The sequence below is a fragment of the Lepisosteus platostomus genome, chromosome 23, assembly GCF_059453375.1.
Source record: "Lepisosteus platostomus isolate fLepPlt1 chromosome 23, fLepPlt1.hap1, whole genome shotgun sequence".
NCBI lineage: Eukaryota > Metazoa > Chordata > Actinopteri > Semionotiformes > Lepisosteidae > Lepisosteus > Lepisosteus platostomus.
Genome location: NC_142633.1, coordinates 15,144,943 through 15,160,942, shown reverse-complemented (window position 1 = coordinate 15,160,942; position 16,000 = coordinate 15,144,943). Strand labels below are relative to the sequence as shown.

Sequence of the window (16,000 nt, the reverse complement as noted above, 5' to 3'; positions counted from 1 at the left end):
ACAATGTTTCTTCTCAGGAAGATTCCAGAAATCGAAGATAATTTGCCCTCGGCTTGTGTTATCACTGCCTTTCCAGGAATTAGGCCTGCAGGAAAGCTTTGTGATCCCATCCGCTGGCAGAAGGTTGTAATGTACAACAGGGATAACGCAACAAGCTGGTAAAATCCCAGGTCTTTCAACAAAATTGAACACAATCTGGATCAAGAAACAAAGCTCTTTTTGTGGTTCAATTAGGTGTATATTTTACTAAACCTCCGCTGGGTGGCATATGGAGAGGGATCAGAAGATTTATTGTCCACAGGGCAGCTGTGGTTACAAACAAGGCAGATAAAAACGCAGGTTTGATTTATTTTTCCTCTTATTAAATTTAACCATTATCTACACACCTGAAATAATTACAATGCATGTTCAGGCTTATATAGAAGAATTCTCTAGACCACTTTCACCACAACATTTCTAACAATAGCAAAAGGCCAACATATAAAATCCCCAAAACTGAAAAGGCTTGGGGAAACATCCAAAACACCAAACATCAAAACACAAAAGACGCTCCATAAGTTCATAATGGAGATTTTTTTAAATGTATTTACAAAAGCCCATCATTTTCCTGGATGAACTGTGTGTAGCTTTAACATGCCCATTCAACCAAACAGCTTCTGCCCTGTTTAAGACCGCTGTCAACAAAGTGGCAATATCAGAAAAAAAGGCCAGTGGGCACACTTCATGAAACAAGCATTTGGCCTAACAGTTTCTGTGGTTACACTTAAGCATGGGCCACGATTAGTAAGGTAAGCAGCATTTATTTCACTAGATATCTGTGCTGACATCACATCAAGATTGTTTTAGGTCCTTTTCTACAACAGGAAAAAGCCTTAACCTTTCCTGTTAAAAAAAAATCAATGGCTTTAAATGTCACTGGCACTGGCTGGAAGACAGCCATATCAACACAATCTACATCCAACCCCTGAACTCCAGTATTAACCCACTGAAGGCCAGAATTAACTATAGGGCTCTGCACTGGAGAGAATTCTTCCGCTAGAGAGATGAAGGAAAGCAGAATCTTTCCTTTCAAGACAATGTTCAACTCCTAAAAGTCTATCATGTGGTTCACAGTGAGCACACTCTTGGCAATCTGAACATTTCATTGGATTAAATCAGATATAGTAAAATAAGGCAGTTTAATAAAGCCCACATTTCACAAGATTTCTACTCAAGCACATAAAATCTCATTTTGCCATGAGTTTTTTTTCTTCCAAATACTATCAGTATGTCAAATGGGGTGCTCTTTTAGTCAAATTAAGGACACCACTGAAAAGCTGTATCTCAACTATTAATCATATCAGTTATTAACAAAGGCACTGACAAATCCCGTACTAGAGTTAAGCAATATTGTAAACTAAACTGTAAAGTACAATTAATATGCATATTGGCACAACATATTGACAATCTCTAGTACAAAGATTCGGAAGATCAGCATAATTGTATCCAAATATTCTTATGTATTTTTTTTAAAAGGGACGTTTGTGATATGCACCGAAACACTGCAAAGATTCAAGGTATGAATTCAGTATTCTGAAGCAAGCATGCATTGTTTCTTGACTGAGCACTTCCTAAATAGCCAGAAATGCGTAAAAACGCTCCTTTTTTAATCTTGACAAGCAACTGTTATTAGTATCCAATGAACCTAGATGAAATTCAGTTAAGACTGAAAATTCAAAATTTTGGAAACAAAACTCAAAAATTAACTGTATACTTTAATGAGAGCGTGAAATCAGTTTCCATTTAAAACATGGCGTTCTCAGCTACTCCTGTTTAAGCTTCTAAATAAGTTACATTTGCAAACCAAAGGCCTTGCAGTGTTTATGGCTCATACAAAAAAAGCTTACTTATGTAACATTCAATGGAAAAGGTAAATTAACAGTGTACAAGACTACAAAAGGCATTTGTTAAAATTTCAATCTAATGGGAACTATTTCTAGATATGTTGAAACGCTGCGCCAAAGATTCTTAAAATCCCAAGAAACACTATCAGTTCTTTGCAGAAAGAAAGATTTCTTCTAAGTACAAAAAAAAACCCTTCCACTGGTGACTGAAGCCTGATAACTCCATAGGGACAAAGTATTTCTGTATTGCCACCATCGACAACAGTATTCTATTTTTAAATCTCAACTTTTCTGCCAAAAATATAGTGCCTACGGTGCATGCTGTAGGTGGTAAAGAAAGACTGCTGGGTGTCAATATGCTCTTCTGCAATAGGAAGGCACATCTGCCGGGGCTGGCATGTTCTTAACATGAGAGCTGGAAAAAACGGGGAGGTGCTACTGGAATTGAGGAAAACCTTCCTTAGTGTGTACAAAGTCAATCATATGTTAGCCTTTGCAATTAAATGCCACAACACATTACACAGAATGGGCACCAGTGTGCTGTGCTACATCTCGAGTGTTTTCATACGGGATCTGAAGCCAAAACGGACATGACCTTGATTTAGTGTTCAATGGAAATGACAGCCACCTGTCCGCAAGGATAAGATGAGGCCAATCCTAATTAGAAAAGTAAAAGCGGCGACGCTGTGCAAGGCCAGATTTAAGTAATCGGAAGACAGATCCAAAGAGAGCTGTTCTTACAACATACATTAAAGATGTGTGCATTGTAGTCCCTCCCTTAGAAAATGCATATTACTTTAACCTGCACATCATAGGGCAGCATTAACAAGATTTCAAAATCCATTAAAAAGGAGGGAAGCACACTCCCTTTTATGTTAAGGCAGCAATCTTAATTTAATTCAGCAGGTCACAGCTTGAGGGTAAGATATGATTGGGAGATTTAAAACATTTTCAAAAGCCTCAGGACGGAGGTAATGCCGAGGGGTAATAGGAAGACTATACAGAATCTATTTATAAACAAGATACCATATTCCCTTGCATTTCTGTAAGTCCCAGTGTCAGAACACAGATTGGAACGAGGGCGGAACTTGCTTTATGTACAAAAAAAATTCTTAAAGTAATTCTACACATTAAAATGACAAAATATGTGCAAGTCAGCCCCATGTAAAGAAATGGATGAAAAAAATGCTCATCATGTCTGAAGCCCTGCACACACACAGCATTAATACATAGTTCTGACATGACTGTACATACATACTACCATTTGTCAGGAAAGCTCAACCAGTCCACCAATGTTTCCGATGGCTCTCTCTGCATCTCGCCAATTGCCCCAAACAGGAGGAGCTGTTTTCTATTGAATTTAATTGTGTTGATAAAAACAGGTTTACCTGAGGAGCCTGAACTTGTTCTTTGATTTTGCAATTTAATTGCAATTTCTCTGATTCATTCTCCAGGATTAATCCTTCCAAGATAGTGTTTGGGAGCAAAAAGGAAAACCTGAAGCAAAGGTGGCCAGCAGGGAATAACCCATAACCTTAACGGCCAACAGCAGCTCAAAAAAATTAACCGGAACAAGACATTTTGGACTGAAACTATATAAAAGACAGCTAATCTGAGGGATCCGTGCTTGATAAAACTCCACAATATTTGTGTATGACAAACTTAGGGGCAGGCAGACGACATTTTTAAGGTGGCAGAAATAAAAATGGAGAAACAAACCCACTGAGAAGCTTTTGAAATGCACACAAAGGAATGAGGACTGCCTTGTGTAACTGCATTCTCAGACTTGCCATGGGACATTCCATACCTTCCTGTGCAAATCGAACAGAGGCTCCAGCACACTTTGAAAGTCAACCGTTTACACTTCCAAAACACTTTTTCAGCGAGATCCCCAATGACAGACAGAACGAACAGAGACCCGTGGTTTGGCAGATGTCACCCCAGGCAATGTGAAACTGGTAGAAGAGGCCAAGGACCTGCCACCATAGCGCAAATAGACGCAGGCATGTGCCTGAGAAAACATACTGACGCCCACCTCTTGAATGACCCCCACCCCTGGACCTTGAGGTCAACTATCTGAAAAGCTGACCCCTACAGTTAAATGTAAAGCAGTTTGAGCTTTGATTCATTTTAACATCCCAATTGGACCATTTCTTACGTCTGCTGACAGCTTCAGAGAGGCTGCAAAAACATATCGGACTACGGCTATCAATGACAGGAAGTGGGGATCTCAGCTCTAAACACCATTATTGCAGGGATGACACAGCAGAGGCAAGACTAATTCAGTAAATTGTCAACCATTCTGAACACAATCACTGCCATACACAGATATAAGAAGCCATAGCAAGGTGCTAAACTTGTAATGAACAGAAACATGCAAGAGAGTTAAGTTTGCAACCAAAACACAGCCAGGTTTATACTATAGCACACTGAATCATCAGCACAGTTGGGTTTTGCTTGTCATTTTTCTAAGACTATGCTAAATAAACCTGTCAATAAACCTAAACAGACCCATTTCAGCTCACTGCTACAATCTCACCCTTCTGCCGTGTTCTCATCTTAGCCACCTGTGCCTTCTACCTACTCACTGCTTACAAAAAAAGGCTACGCTGGAGTGGCACACCAGTGTTTAAGGGCTGGAAAGTACACAAGTGCAAGAAAGAGCCACCCTCCAAATCTGAGAAATTAAAAGCATTTTCTTTGCCTTTTTGTTTTAAGTGAGGAGGCTTTTTCCTGTTCTTCGGGAGTCATCGGAGTCCACATTCACAAAGCAATGGTTTTAGCTGCTCATCGGGCTAAAGGCTAAAAAAAACATAACAGCCTTGCAACTATATGCTGCGAATCTGTTGCAAATCTGCAGCAACACTTCATGGAGTTATAGGCTGTTTAACTTTAAAGTGAATCACATTTTAAAACTTAAACAAAAATCCCACTCCGTTCCCATTAAAAAAAAAGTTAAAATGGAAGTATCGGTGAAAACTAATCATTCCAATTCCATGTCCTCTGGTTTCTTCCTACCCATATAAAAAACAAAAGTTCAGGTTTGGACATTTTCCCCTTGACAGTCAACTCCTGAATCCAAATGTAAATGGAGAGTAAAACCTTTATTCAAAGTAGGAGCTTTGGAGCTTCGCATGCAAAACAATGTTCAGTTGACACTACACAGCACAGAAAGCTAGTGTACCATTCTAGAAATTACTGTTTCAATGCCATTTGCTTTGCGTATTCAAAGCAGAAGTCCTTAATATACCTGTGTGTGTATGTGTAGAGAAGCAGTGGATTTTCATTCAGGTGGTGAACAGGTAGCATACATTAGCTTGCAATATTGTACAACTCACATTTGAAAGCGCTTCCACAAATAAATCTGGGAATACACAAAAGTACAAAAAGACTGATCAGGAGCAACCACAACAAAAATAGTCAGTAATTTGGTGAGAGCACTTTGGGTTTATTAGGCTCCCTTTATTCCCCTTAACACAGAAAATGCAATCACCACAAGATGTTCTAGTCACCATCTAAAGACAAAATATAATGTATAAGCACACAAAGAAACCTGATAACTATGAAAAGGCTTTGGAAGTTCTCTTTTCAGTAAAAGCATCATCCCTGTATTCGAACCTTATGGTTTCACAACGTAAAATATTTTCAGTAGATTTTGCCGACATCCTACCCTTGTGGGCAAAAGGACACTCATCCTTTTTAACCACAGTGATTGACTTGCAAACAACAAAGTTATTAATCTCAGTCAGCTGCAACAGCAGTATACACCCCAGACAAACAACTGGGCTGCCCCATCTATCAGCAGCACAAAATACACGTGCTGGTGTCCTCAAGAGTGAATGGACAGAGATCCATATGTTCTGAAAAGGGCATTGAGGAAGGTCACATGGCTTGAACGCAGACATTCTGTGGTCTAGACCTACTTGTCTGTGACCTAGTATACCACAACATTCAGGTCACAAGATAAAACACTAGCTTCACAGCCGAGTCCACCCCAAATGTTTTCTGTGATCATTAACATCATTTCTCCATGTACTGTATGTTATTTAGTGAATTTCAGTTTCTCAAATTCAAGCATCTCCACTTCTGGCTACAGCTCTCTCTGTTTTACATCCATCTTGACAAGCTGTTCAGCTTGAAAGCCTTACAACTAGATAAGGGGCTCCCAGATCCAGACCTTAGCGGCCAAGACTCAGCAGGTTTTGTTATGTTGCTTTAAATTGCCACCAGCTCAAGGCTGTGGAGATGGGATAAACAGGTTGGGTTAAACCATAATTGGATCAATGTAACTCTTCTCCCAGGTGAGCTGTTTATAACCTAGGGGGACATAAGAAAGGTTATAAATGAGAGTAGGCCATTGTTAAAAGAAATCACTCCCGCATTCTGGACCCGATTTGGGAACCCCTGATCTAAATATTGCAGGGACCTGCCACAAACCAATTTACTGTGCTAACCAGGGGTCTGAAAAAAGCCATTATGGTTCCAGACCCATAAAGACTTTATGATAGGTACCTATCAAATCAAGGTCACTACAAAATTCATTCATAAATTCCACGCAGATACTATTTTAGGAAATGCTAATTATTCAGCTTAGAAAAGCACAAATCATCTCAATGTGGCTTTTAAACTAAAGTCTACAACAAATGTTCTCAAATGCTCCAAAGAGGCTGGTTGATCAGTATTGCAGACACTGTAATAACACTTTTTAGTACAAAAGTGGCCACTAATATTGCCAGGCACTGTCAGGAATTAAAGAGCCACTTAGTGCACTGGTTCATAACCTAAGAAACCTTGGCTGCACTTAGGAATCCATAATTAACCTGTCCCCATTTCACCAACACCATGAGAGTTAGTCAAAACAAGGTTACATTTTTGTCTTAAATGGACAATTAAAACTTAAACCCTTTAATTACCTGGACCTTCAAATCATTCAAGCAGGAGACCAAGCAGTGAAAATTTACAAGCGAACAAGAGCTGACAATCTCTGGAGCCCCAAATCTTGCAAAGCATTGAACCATGAAGCTAACCATCGCTAAGTGAGCATCAGCTTTGTTCTGATCCATAAGGACTACAATTTTAAAAATCAGATACGTTCAATGGAATGGAGTGTGTACTATAAAGCAGATCACTCTTACCAAAACCCGACCCAGAGACAATACTGCCACACCTATATAGACAGATCCTTCCTTTTATTTCTGTTTAAATTTGTTTCTTGTCACACACTAACATCACAAGCGCATCTGTTAATTGGCCTTCCTTGGACCATAAGTAACATCTAATATTAGTTTAATCTTAAGCCCACAAAGAAGGAAAAATTAGCTGCCTGTGCAAATGAAAATATTTACTGGTCCATCTTGACTAATATTTATACCAGCCTGACATCACGTTTAATTGCTGTCTGTGTGCAAAATCGCTGAGCTCAAGCAAGAACCCAGCCCTAAAGTGTTCACAAGGGAATCTGCACAAAGAAAATAATTAAAACACACCTTGAAACGTGAAATGAATCACGAGCTTTACCATACAACGTTTTTGGCAAATTACTCTATTTAGCGGAGTTGTCCAGTGTAAAGTTCTGGGTAACTGGTAGTGGGTTTGCCACATCCATATTAACAGATAACTAGTACATCTGCTGTGTCTTGGAAAGGTACTCTGTTCCTGAACAAAATTCTACAAAATAAAAAAAAACAGCAAGATACCAAAACCAAAAAGAAGTGCAAAAGCTCTGTTCTTAGGTGTGGGCAATATGTCTCATAATATTAACCTATATTTCCACATGAATGCAGTACACTATAAAAATGATCCTCAGCATGGAAATTTAAGCAAAACATGAACATCTTTGGCACTTATATAGATTATTTTGAATTTTCTTTAGTTTCTGAAACTATAGCAGATTTCAACAACTTAGACAATTTTGCCCTAATATTGTAAAGTGTTGAAGTCCCCACCCCAAAGTCTCTCTCCATCACTCCTTTTCCCTTATTCCATTCATCTTATTGCTCCGGCTCCTGTGCCTTTGCTAATAGATCTCTTCTTTCATTCATCTTTAGAAATCTTTTTTTATGTCATGACTGGATGGGAAGATTTTGAAGCAAGAATAAAGCCGGTGAAATGCCGCAACACAACCAAGCAGCAGCTGCACAGTAGAGCACCGCCACTCAGCAGTCTTGGAACTACTGGGAAAGAACAAGAGGGGATATTCAATATTACTCAATATGTCCGCACGTATCTGGTGATTTCACAGGTTACAATAGCAGGTTTCTAAAGAGTTCTGGCTATTAAACAGCAGGGTAACATATACTGCATTAACTAGGTGATAAAAATAACTATATAAATTCAGTGAGCCAAAATAGTGCAGATACCTATCCAAAGCACAGTATCAATTACCATCTGATCAGCAAGACAATTCAGAAGGTTTAGCAGAAAGTTCTTACCAGAACAAAGACTGGAATATCTAAAGTAAAAGCGAAATTGTACTAAAGAGAAGATATAAGAAAGCCTACACTGAAAACCACTGCTATAAAGGAGATTACATGAATATATTATGGTATTTCCCCTTCCAAATCATGAAAACATCAAGACAATTTCCAGAATGATGTACAATAGTGCTTAACCCTACCCAATACCAATTATGAATGCCACAACGGACCAAATCAACAGCTTACAACTGACCATGCTTAACTTTAAAATCTTAAACTTTTCTTGATTCCTTATTATAAAGGACTCAAAACCTGCAGAAACGCCAAGCTAATTCCAAAAGGCCAGTGAATATTCCAGGATACACTATACAGAGGACCAACATATTCCCAATCGCCATACCTTAGAGAATCAGGATATTCGACACAAATAACTGAAAATACTGAGCAGAGTAAAATAGCCCCATTCATACCTAATCCGCATTAGCAAGAGGTTTATATAACCACCTTCATTTAGTCACAGCCACTTCCTGACTTCCAGAACTTTAATGGATGGACACCACACGGCTGAGATACATTTCATGCACAATTATAAACCTCACATCCTTTATCTTCCAATAAAGAGGCACCATTAGAAGCAGCAGCTTCAGCACACTTGACCACAGGAACAATGGAATGTACTTCTCAATTTAAAAAAAATACAGCAGACAATGCTTCTGAATTATTTACCGATAACAGTCATTAAAATCATGCCATATATCAGATTACTGCCCAAAGGGGAGAGTCACACATTAGGTGACAAGGATTCGAGAACTATTTAAGTGGACTTCAAGAGACTGACCAAGGCTTTGACAGAAATATCATAATTCAACCCTCTTAAAAGCATGCTCCTTCATGGGCTGACAGAAGAATCATGGTTCTCTGCTTGACAACATACCTCTCATCGTTTTCTTCTTTCTTTCAAAAGCCAGCTGCAAAGCATCCTTTTACAAATGCATGAATCACCACCGCATCCTCCCATTACAGGTAGCCATGTGAATCAGAGCTTTACAGGGTCAACCCATGTTCCGTCAGCCTGACTCGCCAGGAAGACAGGACTCAGCGCCAATACTCCAAAATCACAGAAATGCCCATTCGTGTTCACCACTGAACTCTTCATTTACCTCCCAGACCCCACATACGAATCTAGTTAAAAACCACAAGTCCTGTACAAGGACGCTACACAAACAAGATCACAAATAAAGTCAGGCTATCTCCCTCCTATTCAAAACTGTAATGCTTTCAGAATGGTTTTGTAAAAGATATAGCAATGGTGACAACTTAGAAAGCAAAGGACCTCAATCCCCACTGCCAGACATAAAACAAATTAGGGCTTTAGTATGATGGCATTACGCAGAATCCCACATGGCTAGAGCAGGATCATGGGAAAGAAGAAAACTAGCCCTATCTCTGACCAAGCCTGTAATCCGAAAAGCTGAAATCTACATACAGTAAGAATTAATCCCATGCATACTCTCTCAGAAAACAGAAAAAAACAGGAGAATGCCAGGGTCCAGAAAAGTTAAATTTGCTTTACACAAAAATTGATGTACACAATGTACATAACACAGGAAAGGAAACTGTGCACTGTATCACTCAACTACGATTTGATTCCACCTGTCACATGCAGATCTTCCAGTTACTTCCTCTGATAACAGATTTGAATTCCTGGAAAGTATTTTTTAAAAATCACCCTTCATATCTTAAAGAAAAGATAAGTGGTCCAGAGTGGCACAAGGTATAATTTCAAAAAAACGAAAAGACATTGCAGTTTTTAACAGATCCACATAGTTAATACAAAAAAAAACATGAATGTCTTTATAATCAAGACTGTCAAGCTTAAACTGTAACATACTGCACAGGCCTAGCATGTCATTAAACACCACGTATTGTGACTCTTAGTAAACTATAGACAAATGGCAGGTAAAGAAAGATTTGACTATCAGAAAGGACAGATGCAGGACACTCAAACTAGTAGCCATTCTCAGGTACTTAAAAGTGCCACAGTAGGTGGCAATATGCTGTTTTTACTTTTGAGTACACTGATGCTCCACAACACTTACAAACTGTGGTAACAAAAGTGAGAAAAATGGTCAGTTTTCTGTAAATCAATGCACCTGGGACCTTAAAACAGAGAAAAGAGCTTCCTCTAGCAACCCAATGCATGGCTGATTTCTAAGAAATCTTGCTACTGTGCCCTTTTATAAACTAACAGGAATAGTATGTTCTCCTTGCAGCCTGGACTATGTAACAGTGGAGTTTAATTCTCCTTTTAAAGAGTGTCGTGTTACAGCCTGCAAATCGATTAGCAACACGGACGTGAGCAGAGAGCACTTCATCATCGCCATTTTGGAGTTCTGGCTTTGGAAAACTATACATATGGTTGTGGCGACGTAACAATACAGATGGGATCATCAACGATGGCCACCCTGGTCCCCACAGCTCCATCAGCGACAACTCAACTACACTAAACACAGCGGACACCCTTCTGAAGTCTGTCACAGCCGCTGGTCCATATTTTTAGCGGAGAATCAGTACCCCCTTCAAAAACAAAGAGTCAACAGGACAGACTGTCCCTCAAGACCGCCTGACCTCATCTCAGTCCCTGGTATCCGAGATATTCCCAGGAGATGCACTGCATCCAAACAAGCACCACCTGAAACTATCCAACAGATGGTCCACCGCCCTGAGCGAAGAGTGACAGAACCCAACCAGAATTCACCTGTGTGACAGGGAGAGTGGCACAAGCTTCCCAGCAATGTTCCTGAAGGGGATAACTGGGCTTTGTTCAAGTAAGGCCTGGATGAGACTGTTGGTAACGAATCGATCCAATAAACTGGTGAAATTTACCAAATTGCTTATTGTGACCTTAGGGTCTGATGAAGGCACAGTGTAGACTCAGCACAAAGATGTCTGCACATGGTGAGTGGGGGAAACCTGTTACCCTAAAACCGCAGCTCCCAAAGTCCAGACCAGTAGACCTGGTGTGTGCTGCTCTTCCTTTAAAGCAGCAGCACATAAAGAGCAGGGAAAAGCTGTTAAACTGGCCTAGTTAAACTGATTCGGGTCATTAAGAGCCCAGCTGGCCTGAAAACCTAGAGGAACCCAATCTTGGGTCCATAAGTTTCTGGAGTATCTCTGCCCCAAACATCACATGGCGTGTCAAGTAAACGTGTAGCCTTTTTATTTTTAAATGTCTAAAGCATACAGATCTGCCACAAGAATGTGAAATGGGCACTTGCAAGGTCAGAACTAGCTTTTGAGGAATTACACAAATGTATAAAAAAACTGATACTAAGAGGACTCAAATGGTATCAAATGGTATGAGCGGCAAAGAACTCTAACTCTGGTCTGTACACACACAGGACAGGAGACACAGACAGGTACTGACCCAACCACAGAAGGGCCTGGTCTGTACACAAACAGGACAGGAGAAAAGCTGGCTTTCTCCAAGAACAGTGTCCCACCACAAAAAGATTATTCAAGGTGGTGTGCACCGACACCTGAGAGAAATAATGTTCTATTCGGATTTATGCTGAAAATCAAATTCTGATTTCCCCAATTTGACACCTGCATTAAAAAATGAGAATGCACGGTGACCTACGATTACCAATTAAAAGAAGAACATTTAATCGTGGTGCAGTATTCCAATCATTCTGCCTTTTCTCCATTTCCTAGAACTTTAAACCTTTATTCATTTAATTAGAATAAAAACAATGCAGTCTCTTGCCAAGCTTGGTCTAATTTTACCCAGTGAATGGCATGACTGAGACAGCTGACAAAAGGGGTGTTAGCTGTCAAATCTGAAGCACATTAAAATGAAACTTACTGCTTTGTACCACTGGAGTTAAAGTCCCACAGCAGCAGAAACCAGAACAGCTACTGATGACTATTAGTGCAGGGACTGGAATGCACTGTAATAAAGCACTTAGAAAGTTTGCAGGCAGGATTAGAGGCCTCCTCAATTGGAAAATACTTGTTACATTGTTGCAGTTAACGGTGCAAAACCGTTAAATTCACTAAAAGTGTATAACTACGAGGGAAAAGGCAAAGGGCAGTTCAGAACATTTTTAAAGCCCCAACAGATTTTCTGAGCAGGACGTGCCTGTGAGCCATTTTATTTTTTCTTTCCAAAATCTCAATACCAAAAGCTTCCCTCAGTACAACAGGGGGTCAGAAATCGCTACACACACAAATACATAGAAATAAGTGATCATGTTTAGGGGATGTTCCTCAAAAAAAAAAGGCAGATATACAATAAAACAAGATTCAAATCACAACCGAGGTGGTTCTGTACTTTTTTTTAAAAAAAAAGGACCGCTGGTGTCATCCGCCTACCCACCCGCACTACGGAGCCGTCAGCACCGATTTTTTTTTTCTTTTCAATGTCGAAAAAGAAATGAAATAACTCTTTTCGCGTTGAACGAAGAAAGAGGGGGGGGGGGAGGGCCAATCGCCGAAACGCGGGGTTTGCAGGCGGAGGGAGGCCGTGTCGGTCTGTCGAGGGAAGCGGCGGAGGGCAGGATGAAGCGCTCGCAGAAGAGAGAGAGAGAGGAAAAGCGCTTACGAGCCGCCATCTTGTCCGAGGGCCCGGACGAGAGGAGCCCATTCATTCAAGAAGGGGGGAGAGGGCGAAACGAAGACGCCTTCGCCGTCGCCACAGCTCTCTCCCTCTCCCCTCTCGGGAGGGAAGGAGAAAAAAAAAAAAGAAAGCCCGAAGCAAAACCAAACCAAAAAAAAAAAGAAAAGATCGGAAAATAAAAACGCGGAAAACTGGCCAAACGACGCGGCGATGGTCGGCGGTGAAAAAAAGGGTAACCGCGGAGGGAGGAGAGAGAGAGAGAGAGAGGAAAGAGGGGGGTGGGTGTAGGCGAGACCCAGCGATTTGCGGATTATCATTTCCATTTGTGTTTGAAATCACTTAACATCCTGCTTTTTTTTTTTTTTTTTTGCGTGTGTGTGCCCAGCCCTGGGCGCGCTGGCCGCCACCAAATCTGACGAAAAGTCAAACCACAACGGGGCTCCGGAGACAAGCGAGCCCGCCGCCCTGCTCTCGAAACGTTAGCTGTCTCTCCCTCTCTCTCTCTCTGGCTCGTAAGAATTCCCCCTCCCAGTTCAACTGCTAATTTTTTTTTTCTTCACGCCAACTGCGAGGATGCAGCCCAGCTTCCTCATTTTAAATAACTCGTATTTCCTATTTTCAGCGTTTCACCCGAAGGACTCCCGTGGACGAGGGCAGCACAGCCGCACACAATTTCGCCAGCCCCACGAAAAGGCCACCCCCCCCTACCCGAGATAAAGAGATTGACACAATCCAATTACGTGATTACCAGCTAATTAAAATCGGTAGCAACCGAAACTTATCAAAGCGAAGAGACCCAGACACAAATAAAACGACAGCCGAGAGACATTTGAATACCCCCATTTGAATGAACGATGGCATACTTGAGAGCCCCCCCCACCCCAACACTGTATCTGGACAGTTAAATGGTACAAATCGCAAAAAAATCGACCCCCCCCCCCCCACACAAAAAAAAAGCCGAGATGATCCGCATTATTTTCCCCCAAAACCAGACTTTATATATTACATCAACAGCCAACGCGTCCACAGAAAAACGCAGAAATAGGACTTCTCTGCAGGGGGGGGGAGGTTGGGTAGGTAGGTTTTATCTCAACAATAATAAAAAAAACAAGCCCGTTTGCACTTCATCTCGGATTTCCGAACCACAAAAACCCGGGAGTCGGCTACTGCCCCCTGAATCTCTCATTTCGCAGCCACCGAAACCATCCATCACCCCCGGTGTTTGAAAGCGGCCCCCTTGTCCACAATTCACATTTCGGGGGGCGGTTTTCCACCCGGTCCCGGCACCCGGGGTGAGGTACCAGACCCGACCGAGGTGGGCTGGGCTGGTGGTGGGGGGGTGAAAACTTAATCGACCCCCCCTTCTTTCTCAAGAAAAAGCCCAGCAATGATTTAGTTTCTTAAGAGCACACACCCAGACAGCAGTCACTGTGGACCCAGGCGGGGGGGGAGGAGGAGAGAGAGAGAGAGAGAAACACAAACTTGGCTTATTCCTTAGGTCATTATCGCTCGGGTTTTTTTCCCCCCCCCACTAGGATTTGTTTTTAAAATATATATACACACATACACACAGCCAGATTATCGGTGTGTCTCTATAAGCACTGGCGAACGCTGTAGCAACACAATAAAAAAAAAAAAATTACCAGCGGCGAGATCACGGACGAGCCTACAGCCGCCGCCAGTGGAAATCGCATGAACCATTTCCTTCCTAATGCTCCACCGAGCTGTTTTTCTTCTTAAAAACAACCCCGCCGTCCGCACCTCCGAGCAGACGCTGCCTCTACCCCAACCCCCCCCAACGTAGCACAATCCTCACGTATCGCAATCTTAAGACACCCCGGAGAAGGGAGAGAGAGAGAGAGAGAGGGTAAAAATAAAAACGCATTAAGGACGCGATCGCAACGGCGTGTGTCATTCGCGCACACGGCTCTCGGAGTCGGGGTGAAGCCCACGTCCTGCTACCGCAGAAGGCAACGTCTTACCGACAGGGGGGGTGGAGAAAAATAGAAAAGAAATGCGGCTCAGGAAACTAGAACTAGCTCAAATGTGTTGTGAAAGCTTGTCTCATTTCTTTCTTTCCTTCTTCCTCTCTCCCCCCACCACCACCACCCCAGTCTTCTTCCATCGATGCTACCCCATATACCTACACCCACCCCCCGGGAGATCCGCCGAGCCTGCCAACCCCAGATTAACCCCTTCCGACAGCTTGGGGGGATCAGGCATCCCTCAATTTTCTTCCGTCCGCCCCCCTCCCCTCCAAGACCCATACCTTGCTTCAGTCGGGGGTGTCCGTTGTTTGTATCGCATTGACTGGGAACGGCGCACAATTTCGGGCTGCCCTCCTCTTCTCTCTCTCTCTCTCTTTCTTTCTCTCTATCTCGCCTCTCCGACACAGCCGACGGGCAGAGACTCTCACCGAGGAGCCGCAATCCCCGAGCCCAGCTTCTCGACCAAACACACCGGCCGCTCCGGCGACACGGACAGGGGGGGGGGCAGGGTTCACCGCTGCAAAGGCAAATATATTGCGATAAGGTTAAGTGTCCGGCGAAGGGCCCTCGTAGTTTTTCAGCGACCGGATTTCTTTGGTAGTTCCCTTCTTCGTTTCTCCTTTAAAACCCCCTTTTCTGGTCTTTCTTTCTCTGTTTCTCTCTCCTCGCTCTCGCTCTCGCTCTCTCTGCCTGCGTCTCTCTCTCTCTCTTCCACTGGCTCGCTCTTGGCCACTCTCTTCTTTTTTTTTTTCCTCCTTTCTCGGTTCTCTCCGGCTCCTCAATCGCTTCCTCCGGCCATCAAACAGCAGAGATGGGCGCGGTAACCCTGCACTGAGCTCTGGGAAACCCCACGCTTGCGGCAGGCAGCGTCACCACGCACGGTAGCGGGAGCGTTCGACGCACGCACACACACACACAAAAAGCCGCATAAATCGCAGATCTGCTGTTCGGGCTGTAACTATGAGAAATGGCTCTGTGCATGTGGGGGAAATAGCCAGTCTGCCTTGACACTTTAATATTATATGTATATAAACACTTCCTGAACCGCAGTAAAAGCACTTTTGCTCCGCATATACGCATGCATGTATAGTGATA

General features: G+C 42.4%; 1 protein-coding gene across 2 annotated transcripts in view; it reads right to left on the bottom strand.

The window, feature by feature from the left end:
* gnb1a (guanine nucleotide binding protein (G protein), beta polypeptide 1a) overlaps positions 1-15,740 on the bottom strand; it is a 49,902-nt gene extending 34,162 nt beyond the window's left edge. Inside the window, exon 1 of one of the 2 annotated variants that reach the window (XM_088616970.1) lies at positions 15,187-15,740. The gene's annotated coding sequence lies outside the window, so the exon portion shown is untranslated. Of the gene's footprint in view, positions 1-14,560; positions 14,666-15,186 lie in introns of those variants that run through there. The other variant, XM_088616974.1, reaches the window with a different exon arrangement.
* Positions 15,741-16,000: the final 260 nt, after the last annotated feature.